General features: G+C 40.0%; 1 protein-coding gene across 1 annotated transcript in view; it reads right to left on the reverse strand.

Annotated features, from left to right (window-relative positions):
* The window catches only part of PGM5 (phosphoglucomutase 5), a 78776-nt gene that overhangs the window by 48612 nt on the left and 16928 nt on the right, over positions 1-13236 (reverse strand). The gene's annotated exons all lie outside the window — the stretch shown is intronic.

Consider the following 13236-nt stretch of genomic DNA (forward strand, 5'->3'; position numbering starts at 1 on the left):
TCTCTTTAGTTTAGCCTCCAACTTCTGGGTAGCTCAGCAGCAGAAAGATTATGCCTTATTCTAGGGAAGATACTGTCCTTTTTTTTTTGTATGACTGCAGCTGACCATCTTGGACAGTCTATGTCTGTCCACTTCTCAAGAGCATGGCCTATGACTAGTTAAGCTGTGCAAACAAAGGCAGGTTTCTTTGCATGTAGATCTCGGAACAAAGCTGTAACCACTATGCTGTAGTGTGCTATATTAACAGCCTACCTTGTTACTGTCTTCCTGAATAAGCCAGGAAGAAGGCTGTACTACAATCCTCTTAAGGTATGGAAAAAACAGAAAGACCTCAACTCCAGGGAGGTGGTGGAGTCACCATCCCTGGAGGTGTTCAAGAGGGGATTGGACGTGGCACTTGGTGCCATGGTTTAGATAGGCATGAGGTGTAGGGTGACAGGTTGGACTCGATGATCCTTGAGGTCTCTTCCAACCTTCTTGATTCTTGATTCTTGATCCTGTATGGTCACTGCTTCATACAAAACCTGTCAGTTTTCCAGCAATAAAAATGGTCTATGAAGGCAACAGGGAAATGTTTTGTAAGTTCTCTTACTTTATAGAAACTGTACTCTTACTTTATAGAAACTATAGAAAGGGAGCTTTCATGATACCAGAAAAGAGACGCTATAAATGGAGAAAAGGGAGAGGCATTCTCCTTACGTCCTTCTGAAAATACTTAACTGAGGCAAGTCTCAGTAACGTCATCACTAATGACCAGCAAGAAATGCAATAATCCTATGAACTAAGCACAGGGAAAATACCCTTCCATTACCTCAGGAGTACACATGGCCTGTAATCATTAGCCTTTTAAGGCTTATTACATTGAGTTCAGCTAGTTCAAAAGACACCGTGCCCATACTCATTGATGAAGACACAAAACAAATGTGAATATAGCTGAAACGTGGCATATAACTCTGAACTGACAGCGATTCAAACTGGGGTTTCAGTATTCTGAATTGCCTGAGTAACAGACAAAAAATAGCTTTAGGTATGTAGCAGAAGTTACTGGTTGCTTCCACAGCCTCTTCTTCACCTCCTAAGTACTGAGACACTACACCTACTCTGTAAGGCAGAGTCATCAGGACAGCTCAGAAAATTACCAGGGGGAAAAAACAAACCAAACCATACCAGTGCATTTTATCCATTTGGATAATAGCATGGCTTGGAAGGAAAGAAAATAAAAAATAATAATTTGAGGAAATGTGAACATTTTCTGCATATCACCTTGCTGTTAAACATGGTAACTACAAGAGTGCAGGCAAAATGAACAGTCTTAGTAGCATGAGAACCTTTTAGCAAAGATCTCTTCACAGGGCCAAAGCATTATAAAACAATACACTGACCAAGGGAGATCTCTAAACCAATCTCCTGACCAAAGAAGGGTCAGCTATGAGGTATGACAAGTTTGCTCATGGTTTTACTCAGCTGGACATTATGTTTCACATTATTATCATTGCCTGTTATCCTCCCACCACATATAGCTGTGCGGTGACTGCCTCCATCTTCTTGACAGCCTCTCTGTACATAGAGGCAGCCGCTGTTAATTCCCATCAAAGCCATCCTCCAGACTGAACAAATTTTGTTCCCCAGCCTCTTCTCATAGGGCCTGTGCTCCAGACTCCATCTGTCTTGGTGATCCTATGCTGAATTCACTCCAGTTTATTGATATCTCTCCTGTAGTGGGGATCCCCAAACCAGACACAGTATCTGGAAGTAGTTTTACAAGTGCTGAACAGAGAATAATCACTTCCCTCACTCTCTGGGACACATTCTTATTCATGCAGCTTTTGGTTTTCTCCTGTTCCAGGGCCCTGAGCTGTCTCTGCAGAGGTACTCCTTAGTCTGCATCACTGTAGGACTCTGCCTTTTTAGGAACAGGATTCATAGTCTGTCCTTTCTGAATTTCATCAGGTCCTTGCCCTCTAGCATACCCCTCACAATTTGGTGTCATCTGCAAACTTGGTAAGAGTGCTCTTCATCTCCTCCTCCAGACCACTGACAAAGATGTTGAATAGGACAGGCCACAGAACAGAGCCCTGCAGTACCCCACTTTTTACCAGCTCATCAACCAATGGTCTGACCACCAAACCAGATTTTTACCTATCTAGTTACCTACTCATCCAAATCAAAATTCCTGAATTAATCCAAGAATGCTGCAGCACACAGTGTCAAAAGCCTTGCTAAAATGGAAGTAAACTACATCTGCCCTACCCTCATCAACACATTCAACAGTTTTAGCATCTGGGCAATCAAGTTGATTAGACATGATTTATTGTAGTAGCTCCCTAATAAGGGCATTTAGATGAAGATTCCTTTCCTTACACTAGTTCTGCTTTTTCTCTCTTTAAAACTGTTCTGCAGATTTTAGTGAGAATTACTAAGTGCTTGGTGCAATTGTGATACATGGCAGGAAAGCGAAAGGAAGAGAGCAATTTCATAACTTCATGGTAGTTTCATAGAAATAAAGACAAATAAAATGGAAGACAAAATTATAATATGCCATAGAAAGAGACCATTACTACAGAACTACAGAATGGTTAAGGCTGGAAAGACCTTAGGCTTCTTTCATTTGCCCACAAAATGAAACAGAAGACAACATTTCTTTTTCAAAACTAACCTGACAATGAAAGCGACTAAGACTTAAACTAGTACCTGTTCTAACAGGACTCTCAAAATTCTTCAGATTATGTTAGGTAGCCTGGCTCTGTCACAGTCTTATAAGAGATCTTCAAAACATCCAGAATGTAAAGAACTATTTCCTGCCTTGTTAATTTGTAAACTATCTAAGTAGTTTATCAGAAGATCATACTTTAATACATATTAAAAGTAGAATTTTAAACACATTGTTTTGAAATTCTGTGCCAGGGAAGTTTTCTTTGAAACCAGCAGGAAGCCCTCTCCATGAGGGTCACCTATTAAAAAAAAGAAAGGAATCCTTCAATGGGAGAGGCTAGTGTTAAACTGATACCAGCTGTGCTGTCCAGCACAAGCAAAACAAGCCCAGACATGCCAATCCACGTGGGAGCACTTCAAGGCTGAAGCATAAAATAAGACTGCATATGATCCTGAAAGAAAATGGACCTTTATTTTAAACTTTCTTTTAGTATTCACAAAGTCTTTGTAGCTGACATGCTGTGACCTGTGTTTTAGTTAAGGCAGTATCAGAACATTTGTAGGAATTCCTATTGTTTATTCATAGCTGAATAGTTTTTGAGACATAAGACAGATGCAGCACTAAGGAAACTGTGGACTTTTTGTTACCAAACATCTGCTTACTGCACAGTGCAAGGTCTCCTCAGAATGTTTTGTGAGGAGTTTATTTTTCTAAGATAGTTTTTCACATGTGACATATTAAGACCAAACAAAAGTCTGCTTTCCTGAGAAGTGACAATAAAAAATATTTACTCCACATAGATCCAAAATGTGGCCTGTCATGACCGCAGTGGGCAGCACATTCTCATCACTGCAGGTTAGGATAACAAAATACTGCTTAGTCAAAAATACATTGGACGATCCTTGAAAATAATTACAATGCTAAATCATAGAATCATTAAGGCTAAGATTATCAAGTTCAACCATCAACCCAACACCACCATGCCCTGGAAACCATGTCCCGAAGCACCACAACTACACATATTGAACAAATCCAGGAATGGTGACTCCACTACTTCTTGGGCTGCCTGTTCCAATACTTGACCACTCTTTCGGTAAAGAAAATTTTCCTAATATTTATGCTAATCCTACCCTGGTACAACTTAAGGCCATTTCCTCTTGTCCTATCACTACTTACCTCCATTGCTTAAAACATTCATGGATGAAAGGCTAAATTCTACATCACAAACACAGAAACGAAATAAAACTAAGATGCAAAACTACTGAAAGAATATCAATGCCTTGTAATGACAGTTGTTTTTTTCTCCACAAATCTTTTCAAACATGTCATATCTGTGTAAATAAAACATGTAGCTGCATAACATGTTTGAAAGCTGATACAGAAAGCCACCGTTCTTTACCAGATATACAAAATATGACATACATGGCTATTTTTAAGATTGCAATGTTATTTTCAAAGTTACAAATCCTGAACTAAGGTCTCGTCACACTATTCAACAACTTTGTATTATGCTTCTAACACATTAAATTATATTCCTGATCATTATATGCATGTGCCCTCCTGCAGCATTCCAAAACAGAACTTGTCCCTCCACTAATTTAAAAACTGCTTGTACATGACACAGACTCAGTTTGACAGAAGTGTCTTAAAAAATTCACAGCAAGCCTATTCCAGATAAGAGAAAGTGAGAATGACTTATCCTGCTGAAGGAAGATAAAAAGAGTGAGGTCACAACTGGCATAACTTGAACAAATCACAGTCACAGAGTGAATGCAGTATCAGCCACAAAGAAAGATGTATTTTTAACTCAGAGAAGTCTTTCTTTTGGAAGAATCCCTTACAACTCAACAGTAAGGGCTGCTGATGTAGAGAAAGAAATGCTCAATGCCTATCCTGTTTCTGGCACAAATATCTTCATTAAAAAAGATGAACAGCAATAGAGAAGAAAAACAAACGGATGTGAAGAAACTACAAGCTATGATTCAGCAAAAAAATTACAGACCAAAAAATAAAAAAATTATTTGAGATCTGTAAACAAGAATTCAAGGAAATAATCACAAAGCCACAGGTGGAATATGGTATGCAGTTCTCCACATCCAAAAGTCTGTTGCTTGAACTGCTACTGTGTTGATAAAGAGCAACAAAAGGCATAGTCCATTATTTCACTTTTTGTCAGTGTTTTCAGAGGGAAGACTAATCTTTACAGAAAAAAAAAAAAAAAGAAAAACAAAACAAAACAAACAGCAGAAGGACTTAAACTGGTCAGTACGCCCCTCACCAAAAACATAGGAAATATCCAGAGCTTCAAGGGGAAAGAAGATCTTCTTGGGTCTTCATTCCCTGGCTGAGAGCTATGTTTAGAACACTGACTTCAACAGCACTGTCCTCCTTCCTGGTACCAAGCTCAGGGAACCACTTGCAGAACAACAGTCAGCCCTTCTTTCTGTACCTCCCCATCAATTTATACGAACTGTGGTGCATAGCTTGACTTTGACATAACACACTATGCATTAGACCATTACTCTAGCTTCGTTATGCCATTGTGGTTTCCTTCTACAAAGTTCATTATTTGTTAGCGGTGATAATTTGCTTCTGTAGTGCTTCTGAGAAGGAGGGAGTGACTTAAACTTATCTAAGAATGAAGAGACAACCTCTTCTTGGGCAATTCCTGCCAAACAGTCAGTTCTTTCTTTGTTTCCTAATTCTCACAGTAAGGTAAAAAACCCTGAAGCAACATTTCTCCCCTCTAAGCAGTAAGAGAGAGCAACCTGCCTGAGAATATCAGCAAAGCAGAAATCCGTAACTGGGCAAACTTTGCCAGGTAGCTAGGCAAACTAACTGCAAGAAGACAGTTGAATTAATACTTTTTGTCCTGCCTTTGAGTGATTCATTGCTGCTTACAGTATTTGGGGCTCTTCTCCTAAAGAGATGAGCATAGAAAGACATTTAAGCAAAGTTTCCTGATGTGCTTCAGGCAAAACAGACCTCATTCTAAACCAGCACTAATTTAAGAGTTTCTTCCTGCCAAGGTCAAACCTCCTACCTCCAACCAAGACAGCTTATTTAGAGCTAACCACCTTTCTGCCCTTCACTGCACAAACCTGTCTCTAGCTAACCAGAGAGTAAATGGACAATCAGCAGACAGAACACTGATGTGTCTCAGATGCATTAAAAGATGGGCTACCAGATGCCACAGAGCAGGGTGCTGCATGGTAAGGTGCTTTGCTTCGCTCTGGGTAAATAAAATCAGAACACCTAATGATGAGCACCTGTTGAAATTACCTGGCTGTAGAAACATGGTATCAGACAATGCTAGCGACAAGAATATTCTCTCTTTCCTATACCAACTCAGCAGATATTTTCCACTCCCACCTAGCTTCATAATTCCTACCTAAACAATTTTTACTCACCCTTGTGATTCTCATTTTAAAGACCTTTGGCTAATGTCTCAGTATTCCATCTCACTTCCTGTTACGCAGACATCAGATAAACCAGAATACAAGGATATAAAAAAAAAGCAGCGTGCTGAACAGAGTATACAACTTTACAGCGTTTGCTGCAATAAAGAGATCACAAACCTAAGGGTCCATATCGCCAGAGAATTTCAGTTTGGAGATGTTTTTCCCTAATCCTGTTGATGTTGGAGTGCAGTAACACAGATGTTTCCTGTCAAGTGTTACCCTCACCCTACAGCACATGCTGTGATTGTAGCAGTCACTTCAAGCAAACACATCTAATTATTAAACATCTTGAGTAAATTCTCTTCTAATTCATTGCTCTGGGTATTAATGCTGTATTCCTAAGTGACATTAGAGTCCTCTGGATTATTGGCTCCTTCTATTTAAGTTTAATAATGCTCTGTGAAAAACTATTAAAAAACACATCACCAATGCACACAAGTGAAAAAGCATCAAATTATGTAGCCCAACCCCCTGCTAACACAAGCAAACCTAAAACAGGTTGCACAGGGACACATCCAGGTAGGTTTTGAAAGTCTGCAGAGAATGAGACTCCACAATCTCTCTGGGCAGCATGTTCCAGTGCTCCATCAACCTCAAAGTAAAGAAGTTTCTCCTTAAGTTCAAGAGAAATCTCCTGTATTCTGGTATGTAACCCATTGCCCCTTATCCTATCCCTGGGCACCGCTGAGAAGAGCCTGGCCCCATCTTGACCCATACCCTTTAGGTTTTTATAAGCATTGATAAGATTGCCTCTCTGTCTTCTCTTCTCCAGGCTAAAGAGCCCCAAGACTCTCAGCCTCTTCTTGTATGAGAGATGCTCCAGTCCCCTAACCATCTTTGTGGTCCTCCATCGGAATTTCTCCAGTAGTTCCCTATCCTTCTTGAACTGGGGAACCCAGAAATGGAAATAATACTCCACACAAAGCCTCAGTAGGGCAGAGTAAAGGGGAAGGAGAATCTCTCTTGACTCGCTGGTCACACTCTTCTTAATGCAAAACAGAATCCTGTTGGCCTTCTTGGCTACAAGAGCACACTGCTGGCTCATGGTGAACTTGTCCACCAGGACTCCCAGGTCCTCTGCAGAGCTGCTTTCCAGCAGGTCAGCCCCTAACCTCTATTAATTAATGGTGTTATTCTTCCCCCAGGTGCAGTACTCTTTACTTGGCCTTGTTGAACCTCATGAGGTTCCCCTCTGCCCAGCTCTTCAGCCTGTCAAGGTCCTGCTGAATGGCAGCACAACCTTCTGGTATGTCAGCCATCCCTCCCAGTTTCACATTATCAACAAACTAAACAGGGCACTCTGTACCCTCGTCCAGGTCACAGATGAATATGATGAACCTCATTCAATCCTGGGGAACAACACTGGACACAGGCCTCCAGCTAGACCCTGCACCACTGGTCATAACCCGCTGTGCTCTGTCATTCAGACAGTTCCCAACCAACACTTCCTAAACTTACCTATGAGGGTGTCACAGGAGACCATGTCAAACGCCTCACTGAAGTCAAAGTAGACAGCACCCACTGCTCTCCCCTCGTCTACCCAGCTGGTCACACCATCATAGAAGGCTATCAGATTGGTCAAGTATGATTTCCCCTTCGTGAATCCATGCTGACTACTCCTCATAATCATCAGACTTCGTAAATTCTTTCAAGTAGTAGGTATGGGTTTTTTTCCTTTAATAGCTAAGGAAAAGCTCTAGTACAATGATTTAGTTTAAAATCCGGCTACAAAATATGGATACACCATAAGAAGAGGAGGTTTTCATTTGTTGTCAGCATAGGCTTCAGGAGAGAGGCCCATGACCTCAGAAGACAGCAGCCAAATGGATGGGAATTGATCCACTTCCCTCAAATGAGATCTACTCTTATTACCAAGGTCCAGAAATGGACCAGACACTTGGAGACACTACAGTATGAAGACTCATTTTGTAGACACCAATCAAATTACACCTTTCAGATAATAGTAAGGCTCTGAAGACCAAATAAATGTTACCCCAGAGACGCTGTGATAACACTAGCAAATTAAGTATTTCTAACAGAATTCATCTTTCTCTCATGAAAAAAAATAAGGGATGTTCACACACAAGATCCTTTTGATCAACTTATCCTTGTTTCCCTACTCTGGTAACATACGCTGGGGAAAGACCTCCAAGCATTTAAATTTTTCATGGGATAGTGATTGCATAATTGAATCCTAGTTAGATATGCTTCAAGTTGGTATTTCCTAACTTCTTCAGGGAGACTAATAAGTAGAATATAAGTCTCTTTTCTTTTCCTAGGCACCATTTCTCTGTCTACTGCACCTACTATGACAAATGTTCTTACATCCTTTTCACTCATCTTTATTTATAGTATTTCTCTATTTCTAGTGCTAAAACAACAAAATAGAGGAAATAAGGAATATCAGCACTCAACAGCACAGTAGAAATAATTTTTAAGTACTCTTCATTAAGTGTGTTTCCCTCCCTTGTGTTAATCAAGTGCTTCTCTTATTTTTGTCCATAATATTATATGCTGTAGATAACAGCCGGCCTTTCCCTTTACTTTCACTACTAATTCACTAACAAAAAAAAAAGACTTCACAAAGTATTTTTAAACAACTGTTCACATGGAACTGAATGGTACTGCACATGCATTAAAAGCCAGATTCTAACTAACTCAAGCTGCCATAGTTCAAGATTAAATGTAGCAAGCTAAGTAGTATGAATAAAACCAAAATTTATCACTTAATTTTTGTATACAAGAAGGTCTGCTATGCACCTACTACCTCAAATGCAAAAAATTGCAGTTTGAATGAGTGACAGTCTTGATACAAGTATTTAAGGGATTTGTTTTTAGATAATGTGCTGGGTGTGCTTGGCAGGGTTTGACAGTAGGGAGCTGCAGGGGTGGCCTCTGTGAGACAGGGCCACCAGGGCTGCCCCATGCTGGACACAGGCAGTTCCAGGCAGTTCCAACAGACCCACCACAGGGCAGAGATAAGCCTAGAAGCCAGGCTGGTGGTCTCTCTGGGGAAACACACTTTAACAGGGAAAAATCCTGCCCGGCATTAAGGAAGAAGCAGCCCTGTGAACCCCAAGGTCAGAGAAGAGAGAAGGAGAGAAATTGCTGCTCCAGGTAGTGCTGCAGACTATCCTGCACCCACTGAGAGAACCACGATGGAACAGACACATAGTTCCTGAAGGATATTCAGCTTCTGGAGAGCCCACACTGAATTCAAATGTTTTCCTGATGGACTGCAACCCATGAGGAAACCCCACACTGGAGCAGGGGAACAGTGTGAGGACGCAGGATCAGCAAAGGGAAGCTGCTGTGGGCTGACTCCAATGCCATCCCTCTCCACCACTTAGAGCAGTGGAGGCAGAAGCATGATGGAATGAAATTGAGCCTATGAAAAAGAACTGGGGAAGGAGTTTGTTTAACTTGTGTGTCCTCTGTTTTTAATATCCAAATCTATTTCAATTGGCAATAAATTAAATCAACTGGGGGGGAGGTGTTGGTTTAATTTGTATGTTTTCTGTTTTCAGTATCTAAATTTATTTCCATTGGCAATACATTAAATTAATTTTTCTCAAGTCTTTTGCCCATGCCAGTCATTTACAAGTGATCTCAACCCATAAGTTCTTCCATCCAGTTTCTTCCCTCTGTCCTGTTGAGGAGGAAGAAAGAGACAGTGGTTGGGTGGGCATCTGGCAGCCAGTCAGCCAAGGTCAACCCACTGGATGCATATTTTGATGACCATTTTAGAAGCTTCTAATAAAATCTTTAGCATAACTATAACTAAAGGTATAACTAAAAGAGTAAATACTTGCAAAGAAGGCAAAAGTCAAACAGTTTTGTACAGCTGTGCAAACAGAACAGATTTCCACTAACACCAGGTGACAATCTGTAACATTTAACTCAAAACTTTTTACTTGTTTCATTAAAATTACTATTTTGAAATTCATTAGAATTTATTTCATTAAGTCCATTTTGACCAATACCCACAAGATTTCATTGTCAGATGTTTCATCTACCTTAACAATTCACACTTTCTACAATAACTAGCACTATGTAACACAAGAATCTTCTTCCAGGGACAAGTGGAAATCTTAAGCAAGGAAAACCTACCCTCAATAGAAGAGGAACACATTGGGGAACTCTTAAACCCTTCCCCACTACTCAGAACTGGCAAGACAAAGTCTGGGGTCCTCAGTCCAGTTCTGGACCTAATGGAGCAGTTCTGGAAAATGGTGATAAAGCTGACCATGAGAACAGAGCATCCATCGTCCTAGAATTGCCATACTGGGGTGGCAGTTTTAGGCTCATGCCTAGGAAAGTTTCCACAGATCTTGAGTAGAAGGTGGTAGAATGTAAATAAATTACCATTGGATGCAAAAGAAAAATAATAATAAGGTCTAAATAATCCCATTGGTCTGATAACTAACATAAAGTTAGTTGTATAAACTAAGTTTCTTTTTCTTGGCTTCTTCACTCTAGCAGATACTCGCTGGTTGCTTTTGCTTGGCTGTTGCTGACCTTGGCTGTGTTCTTGTGGTGGCCAAGTACTAACAAGCTACCATCTGCTTTTCTCCTTTCTCTTTTCCCTTCTACAGGGGAGAGTGGGAAGCTACTGGTAGCCCCCAGGTTTTGTCCATGGGGGTTCTTGAGTTGTTTATAAATTGTAAATACACATAAATATTGTAATTTTTGTACAGATTCATTGCATTTCATGTTTCTAGACTGTAGTTTACTTGTAAATATAGCTTCATTTGCTTCCATCCCAGTGAGCTAGCCTGGCAATTCTATTTTGGCAGGTAATTCTCTCAAGTTAATTGAGGGGTAACTTCAACCCACCACAGGTGGAGAAAGATGAGATTGCTAAGCCTCTAAAACAGAAGATGCAGGGGGAAATCTTGGCAATGTGCATAAATACTCAGTGGATGATGGGGAGAGTAAGAAAAGCAGAGCTAAACTCTTCTAACAGTGCCCCATAACAAGACAAGACACAATGGGCACAAACTGAAATTCATGAAATTTTGTTTCTACTCATGAGAAAACCTTTCTACTCAGAGTGGTGACATACTGACACAGGTTGCCCAGAAATGCTGTGGAGCTTCCATCCTTGGAGATACTCAAAACCCAAGAAAACACAGCCCTTAGTAAACCACCCTAATTGACCCTGCTTTGTACAAGGGTGTTGGACTAAATGCTCTCCAAGCACCCTTGCCAGCCTACACTATTTTGTGATTGTCTCCTTCTGTTCTGCCAGAATTAATGGCAACACTACAGTTTTTAAATTATGTCTCAGTGTTTTCTTTCCAGTGCATCAGCTTGATGCCTGACCTTTATATGCAGATATACCAAAGGGTCCCAAGGACAGCTGTTCCTGGTCCTTTAGAAAGGAAAAAAAGGGATCAAGAAACAAAAAACAGTAATAGATTCAGATCACAGACTAGTAAGCAGTAACACAAAACCTGCTGTAGGATTTAAGCAAGCAGTGCTATCCATGCCTTTCTGCATGATTTTCTCAGAGCACAAAATAATTTTGCCCTTGACTTACTTATGACAGTAGAGGTAAGACATGCAGGAGCAACCACAGAGAAGATGCTGTCTGATGCACTAAACAGCACGTTATCTGGTATTAGACATAGATACATTTTGGAAGAGAAAGATTGAGGTTGTACTGGTGTGCTAATTCTACACTTAACTGGGAATATGCTTGTCTCTCCAAAAGACTTTCTTTTTTTCTTGCAAGTTGGCTCACTAGTTGATGGGAACAGAATCATACATGCCTTACACATACTCTTTTACACGTCCCACTCTAAGATTTCACTGACACTAGTGGAACTGTTTCTTAGGCTTATGGATATATGAAATTGGAAGTCAGTTCCACATAAACCTATACTGAGAATCAACCTCTCTGTCAGTCAATTCTTCAAGCAATAATATGGATTTCAGACAACATTCTGCAATTTTACTGAAAAATGCTTCCTAAAGGCAACCATCTTTCCTTGAACTTCAGCATTTCCTTTTGGTGGGCTTCACTGGGAATCCTGGAAGACACAATGGCTCAGTAATTCATGCAGTGAACCTCTGAGAAAGGTGTTTCTGATATTCCTTACTGTATTTCAGTCCATCTAGTCAGCCAATAAATATGAGAAGTGGCTTGCTTAAGATGAGCTACTGACTGCGATTTCAGGTCTAGGCTAGGGTCCTCAATGAGTAAGTTCAGCACTGGCACTCCTAAGTTAAGCAGGTTATAAAATTTTGTCCAACAAAGCATGGGAATCTGTGGACAACATCATGGTACTTTTAAAGAAAATTAAAATTCAGGTATACTGGAATGTTATGTGTGTAAATGAGTCACAAAACAAAAGTGACCAACTTCAAAAACATGTAACTTAAGTCTTCACCAAAACAAAAACAACCACAAAACTAAATGAAAGGGACAAAAAAGAATCACGTCTCCTGGTTACAGAGGGCAAACTTCATAATAATAAATATTTGTAAGAATGGCTGGGAAAATATTTACATCCTTCCATCATTATCAATTGCTCAGTTTTGTTTAATAATCAGACTTAGCTCCACGAAACTAAATAAGGCAGTAATCACCATGAGACTATCTGTGCTCCAGAAATCTAAGTAAACACTGTCAAGAACATAATTCAAATAGTCACCAAGTTACTGAAGGGGAATTCAGTAGATTCATGCTTTCTGACACATTTACTGAATTAAAAGAAGACACATTTAAACATCACTGTTTCCTCGAGCATTGCAGGAATGCAGATATCCTGGGCTTTATAACCAAAATGATTGTCAACTTATTTTATATAGGATTTCAATATGATAGCTTTCACTGAAACAATGAGATTTTTCAACTTCTAAAGAGAAAAAAACCCAGAAAACTCTGACCTAACAGTATTTCCCTAAACTAGATCATCTACCTACAAGTATTTCCCCGAAGACTGTCAAGCGTTAGACAAAGCTGCTAGCTCTGAACTTAGTAATTTTCAGAAATTTCCTGAATACAGAAGCACCTTAAGAGCCTTGCTTTTCAAAGATAATCAACCTTTTCATACATGCAACATTTCACTTTAAGATTAGTGTTTCCTGATTAGACACATTTAACAGGAGCAACAG

This window comes from Indicator indicator, chromosome Z (genome assembly GCF_027791375.1).
Source record: "Indicator indicator isolate 239-I01 chromosome Z, UM_Iind_1.1, whole genome shotgun sequence".
NCBI lineage: Eukaryota > Metazoa > Chordata > Aves > Piciformes > Indicatoridae > Indicator > Indicator indicator.